Here is a 6,238-nt window from a genome sequence, read left to right on the forward strand (position 1 = left end):
TCTCTTCTTTTTCATATGAGCAGGAACAAGGATAAGAACATTCTTGTTAAAGCTGATCCTGAACCTGAAAGGACTCTGAAGAGGAAGCTAAGGGTAGCTAAAGCACAACTCTCTGGAGAAAATCTGATAGAAATTTTCGAAAAAGAAGGAGACATGGCCGAAAATAATAACAATGCAAGGAAGATGCTTGGTGACTTCACTGCACCAAATTCCAATTTACATGGAAGAAGCATCTGAATCCCTGCCATTAGAGCAAACAACTTTGAGCTGAAACCTCAATTAGTTTCTCTGATGCAACAAAACTGCAAGTTTTATGGACTTCCATCAGAAGATCCTTTTCAGTTCTTAACTGAATTCTTGCAAATCTGTGATACTGTTAAGACCAATGGGGTTGATCCGAGGTCTACAGGCTTATGCTTTTCCCGTTTGCTGTAAGAGACAGAGCTAGAATATGGTTGGACTCTCAACCTAAGGATAGCCTGAACTCTTGGGATAAGCTGGTCACGGCTTTCTTAGCCAAGTTCTTTCCTCCTCAAAAGCTTAGCAAGCTTAGAGTGGATGTTCAAACCTTTAAACAGAAGGAAGGTGAATCCCTCTATGAAGGTTGGGAGAGATACAAGGAACTGACCAAAAAGTGTCCTTCTGACATGCCTTCAGAATGGGCCATCCTGGATATATTTTATGATGGTCTGTCTGAATTATCTAAGATGTCATTGGACCATTCTGCAGGTGGATCCATTTACCTAAAAAAAATGCCTGCAGAAGCTCAAGAACTCATTGACATGGTTGCAACCAGTTCATGTACACTTCTGAAAGGAATCCTGTGAATAATGGGACGCCTCAAAGGAAGGGAGTTCTTGAAGTTGATACTCTGAATGCCATATTGGCTCAGAATAAAATATTGACTCAACAAGTCAATATGATCTCTCAGAGTCTGAATGGATGAAGGAATCATCCAACAGTACTAAAGAGGCCTCTTCTGAAGAAGAAGCTTATGATCCTGAGAACCCTGCAATAGCAGAGGTGAATTACATGGGTGAACCCTATGGAAACACCTATAATCCCTCATGGAGAAATCATCCAAATTTCTCATGGAAGGATCAACAAAAGCCTCAACAAGGCTTTAATAATGGTGGAAGAAACATGTTTAGCAATAGCAAGCCTTTTCCATCATCCATTCAACAACAGACAGAGAATTCTGAGCAGAATTCATCTAACTTAGCAAATATAGTCTCTGATCTATCTAAGGCCACTCTGAGTTTCATGAATGAAACAAGGTCCTCCATTAGAAATTTGGAGGCACAAATGGGCTAGCTGAGTAAAAGAGTCACTGAAACTCCTCCTAGTACTCTCCCAAGCAATACAGAAGAAAATCCAAAAAGAGAGTGCAAGGCCATAACCTTACTTGGTGTGGCCGAACCCAAAGAGGAGGAGAAGGACGTGAATCCTAGTGAAGAAGACCTCCTGGGACGTCCATTGACCTATAAGGAGTTTCCCTTTGAGGAACCAAAGGAATCTGAGGCTCATCTAGAGACCATAGAGATTCCATTGAACCTCCTTTTACCATTCATGAGCTCTAATGACTATTCATCTTCTGAAGAAGATGAAGACATTGCTGAAGAGCAAGTTGCTCAATATTTAGGAGCAATCATGAAGCTGAATGCCAAATTATTTAACAATGAGACTTGGGAGGATGAACCTCCATTGCTCATCAAGGAACTAAATGCCTTGGATCAGCAAACTCTACCTCAAAAGAAACAGGATCCTGGTAAATTCTTAATACCCTGTACCATAGGCACCATGACCTTTGAGAAGGCTCTGTGTGACCTGGGGTCAGGAATAAACTTAATGTCACTCTCTGTAATGGAGAAACTTGGGATCTTTGAGGTACAAGCTGCCAGAATCTCATTAGAGATGGCAGATAACTCAAGAAAAGAGGCTTATGGACTAGTAGAGGACGTGCTAGTAAAGGTTGAAGGCCTTTACATCCCTGCTAATTTCATAATCCTAGACACTGGGAAGGATGAGGATGAATCCATCATCCTTGGAAGATCCTTCCTAGCCACAGCAAGAGCTGTGATTGATGTGGACAGAGGAGAGTTGGTCCTTCAACTGAATGAGGACTACCTTGTATTTAACACTCAAGGTTCTCCTTCTGTAACCATGGAGAGGAAGCATGAAAAGCTTCTCTCACTGTAGAGTCAACCAAAGCCCCCACAGTCAAACTCTAAGTTTGGTGTTGGGAGGTTCCAACCTTGCTCTGATTATCTGTGAGGCTCCATGAGAGCTCACTGTCAAGCGATTGACATTAAAGAAGCACTTGTTGAGAGGCAACCCAATGTTATTTAATTATATTTAATTTTAATTTTATGTTTATTTTGTGTTTTATTAGGTTGATGATCATGTGGAGTCATAAAAACTACTGAAAAATAAAAATAGAATGAAAAATAGCATTAAAAATAGCACACCCTGGAGGAGGAGCATTCTGGCGTTTAAACGCCAGAAACAAGCATCTGTCTGGCGTTTAACGCCAGAAACAAGTAGCAGTCTGGCGTTAAACGCCAGGATTGCACAGCAAGGGCATTTTACACGCCTAATTAGAGCAGGGATGTTAAGTCCTTGACCCCACTGGATCTGTGGACCCCACAGGATTCCCACCTCTTCTTCTCTCTTCTTCACACCTTTCCACAACATTCTTCCCCAAAATAACCTCCACCAATCACCTCCAATTCCCCTCCAAAACCATCATACACCCACCTACACCCACCCACTCAAATTCAAACCATCACTCCTTCCTTTTCACACATCATAACCACCTTAAACCTCTAGTGGCCGAACCATTCACACACCTCCATCTCCTCCATTTTCTTCTTCTTCTACTACTTCCTTTCTTCTTTTGCTCGGGGACGAGCAAACCTTTTACGTTTGGTGTGGTAAAAAGCATTGCTTTTTGTTTTTTCATAACCATTAATGGCACTTAAGACCAGAGAAACCTCAAGAAAGAGGAAAGGGAAGACAAAAGCTTCCACCTCTGAGTCATGGGAGATGGAGAGATTCATCTCAAGGGTCCATAGCTCAGTGGTAGAGCATTTGACTGCACAACAAGAGAGCCCACTCATGGACATCAACAAGAGCATGTGGAAATTCCTCACCATGAAATCCCTGAGATGCCTCAGGGGATGCACATTCCTCCACAGAATTATTGGGAGCAAATCAACACCTCCCTAGGAGAATTAAGTTCCAACATGGGACAACTAAGGATGAAGCACCAAGAGCACTCCATCATCCCCCATGAGATTAGAGAAGATCAAAGAGCTATGAGGGAGGAGCAACAAAGACAAGGAAGAGACATAGAGGAGCTCAAAAGCACCATTGGTTCTTCAAGAAGAGGAATACGCCACCCTCACTAAGGTGGACCCGTTCCTTAATCTCCTTGTTCTTATTTTCCTGTTTTTCGTTTACTATGCTTTATGTTTTATTTATGTTTGTGTCTTTACTATATGATCATTAGTGTTTAAGTGTCTATGCCTTAAAGTTATGAATGTCCTATGAATCCATCACCTCTCTTAAATGAAAAATATTTTAATTACAAAAGAACAAGAAGTACATAGTTTCGAATTCATTCTTGAAACTAGTTTAATTATTTTGATGTGGTGACAATACTTTTTGTTTTCTGAATGAATGCTTGAACAGTGCATATGTCTTTTGATATTGTGGTTTATGAATGTTAAATATGTTGGCTCTTGAAGAATAAGGAAAAAGGAGAAATGTTATTTGATGATATGAAAAATCATAAAAATGATTCTTGAAGTAAGAAAAAGCAGTGAAGAATAAAGCTTGCAGAAAAAAAAATGCGAAAAAAAGAGAAAAAGAAAAAGCAAGCAGAAAAAGTCAAAAGCTCTTTAAACCAAAAGGCAAGAGCAAAAAGCCAATAGCCCTTAAAACCAAAAGGCAAGGGTAAAAAGGATCCAAGGCTTTGAGCATCAGTGGATAGGAGGGCCTAAAGGAATAAAATCCTGGCCTAAGCGGCTAAACCAAGCTGTCCCTAACCATGTGCTTGTGGCGTGAAGGTGTCAAGCCAAAAGCTTGAGACTGAGCGGTTAAAGTCAAGATCCAAAGCAAAAAAAAAAAGAGTGTGCTTAAGAACCCTGGACACCTCTAATTGGGGACTTTAGCAAAGTTGAGTCACAATTTGAAAAGGTTCACCCAATTATGTGTCTGTGGCATTTATGTATCCGGTGATAATACTGGAAAACAAAGTGCTTAGGGCCACGGCCAAGACTCATAAAGTAGCTGTGTTGAAGAATCAACATACTGAACTAGGAGAATCAATAACACTATCTGAATTCTAAGTTCCTATAGATGCCAATCATTCTGAACTTCAAGGGATAAAGTGAGATGCCAAAACTATTCAAGAGGCAAAAAGCTACAAGTCCCGCTCATCTGATTAGAGCTAAGTTTCATTGATATTTTGGAATTCATAGTATATTCTCTTCTTTTTATCCTATTTGATTTTCAGTTACTTGGGGACAAGCAACAATTTAAGTTTGGTGTTGTGATGAGCGGATAATTTATACGCTTTTTGGCATTGTTTTTACATGGTTTTCAGTATGATTTAGTTAGTTTTTTGTATATTTTTATTAGTTTTTAAATAAAAATCATATTTATGGACTTTACTATGATTTTGTGTATTTTTCTGTGATTTTAGGTATTTTCTGGCTGAAATTGAGGGACTTGAGCAAAAATCAGATTCAGAGGTTGAGGAAGGACTGTAGATGCTGTTGGATTCTAACCTCCCTGCACTCAAAGTGGATTTTCTGGAGCTACAGAACTCCAAATGGTGTGCTCTTAATTGCGTTGGAAAGTAGACATCTAGGGCTTTCCAGAAATATATAATAGTTTATACTTTGCCTGAGTTTAGATGACACAAACTGGCGTTCAACGCCAGTTCCATGTTGCATTATGGAGTTAAACGCCAGAAACAGGTTGCAAAGTGGAGTTAAACACCAGAAACAGGTTACAAACTGGCGTTCAACTTCAAGAGAAGCCTCTACACATGAAGCTTTAATGCTCAGCCCAAGCACACACCAAGTGGGCCCCGGAAGTGGATTTCTGCATCATTTACTTATTTCTGTAAACCCTAGTAACTAGTTTAGTATAAATAGAACTTTTTACTATTGTATTTACATCTTTGGATTATCTTTTGATCCTTTGATCACGTTTAGGGGCTGGCCATTCGGCCATGCCTGAACCTTCATCACTTATGTATTTTCAACGGTAGAGTTTCTACACACCATAGATTAAGGTGTGGAGCTCTGTTGTTCTTCATGAATTAATGCAAAGTACTATTGTTTTTCTATTCAATTCAAGCGTATTCCTATTCTAAGATGTTCATTTGCACCCAAGAACATGATAAATGTGATGATTATGTGACGCTCATCACCATTCTCACCTATGAACGCATGCCTGACAACCACTTCCGTTCTACATGAAGATGAGATAGAATGAGTATCTCTTAGATATCTAATACAGGGGACCGAGTCCGAGATATTAGAGTCTTCATGGTATAAGTTAGAACCCATGGACGGCCATTCCTGAGATTCGGAAAGTCTAAACCTTGTCTGTGGTATTCCGAGTAAGATCTGGGAAGGGATGGCTGTGACGAGCTTCAAACTCCCGAGTGCTGGGCATAGTGACAGACGCAAAAGGATAGTAAATCCTGTTCTAGTATGATCGAGAACCGACAGATGATTAGCCATACAGTGACAGCGCATTGGACCATTTTCACAGAGAGGACGGGATGTAGCCATTGACAACGGTGATGCCCAACATACAGCTTGCCATGGAAGGGAGTAGGAATGATTGGATGAAGACAGTAGGAAAGCAGAGGTTCAGGAGGAACGAAAGCATCTCTATACGCTTATCTGAAATTCTCACCAATGAATTATATAAGTATCTATATCCTAGTTTATATTTTATTTATATTTTTATTATCAAAACTCTATAACCATTTGAACCCGCCTGACTGAGATTTACAAGGTGACCATAGCTTGCTTCAAGCCGACAATCTCCGTGGGATCGACCCTTACTCACGTAAGGTTTATTACTTGGACGACCCAGTACACTTGCTGGTTAGTTGTGCGAAGTTGTGACAAAGTATGATTCACGTTTGAGAGCACCAAGTCTTTGGCGCCATTGTTGATGATTGCAATTTTGTGCACCACCTAGTCATAACTGT

The 6,238-nt window shown here is 40.2% G+C and overlaps 1 non-coding gene across 1 annotated transcript; it reads right to left on the reverse strand.

The window, feature by feature from the left end:
* Window positions 1-545: 545 nt before the first annotated feature.
* Window positions 546-654, reverse strand: LOC148549226 (small nucleolar RNA R71). The gene has a single exon (XR_015897029.1). It is a non-coding gene; the product is annotated as a small nucleolar RNA R71 (small nucleolar RNA).
* Between the last annotated feature and the right edge of the window lie 5,584 nt (window positions 655-6,238).

The sequence above is a fragment of the Arachis ipaensis genome, chromosome B8, assembly GCF_059453495.1.
Source record: "Arachis ipaensis isolate K30076 ecotype BB chromosome B8, ASM5945349v1, whole genome shotgun sequence".
Lineage (NCBI taxonomy): Eukaryota > Viridiplantae > Streptophyta > Magnoliopsida > Fabales > Fabaceae > Arachis > Arachis ipaensis.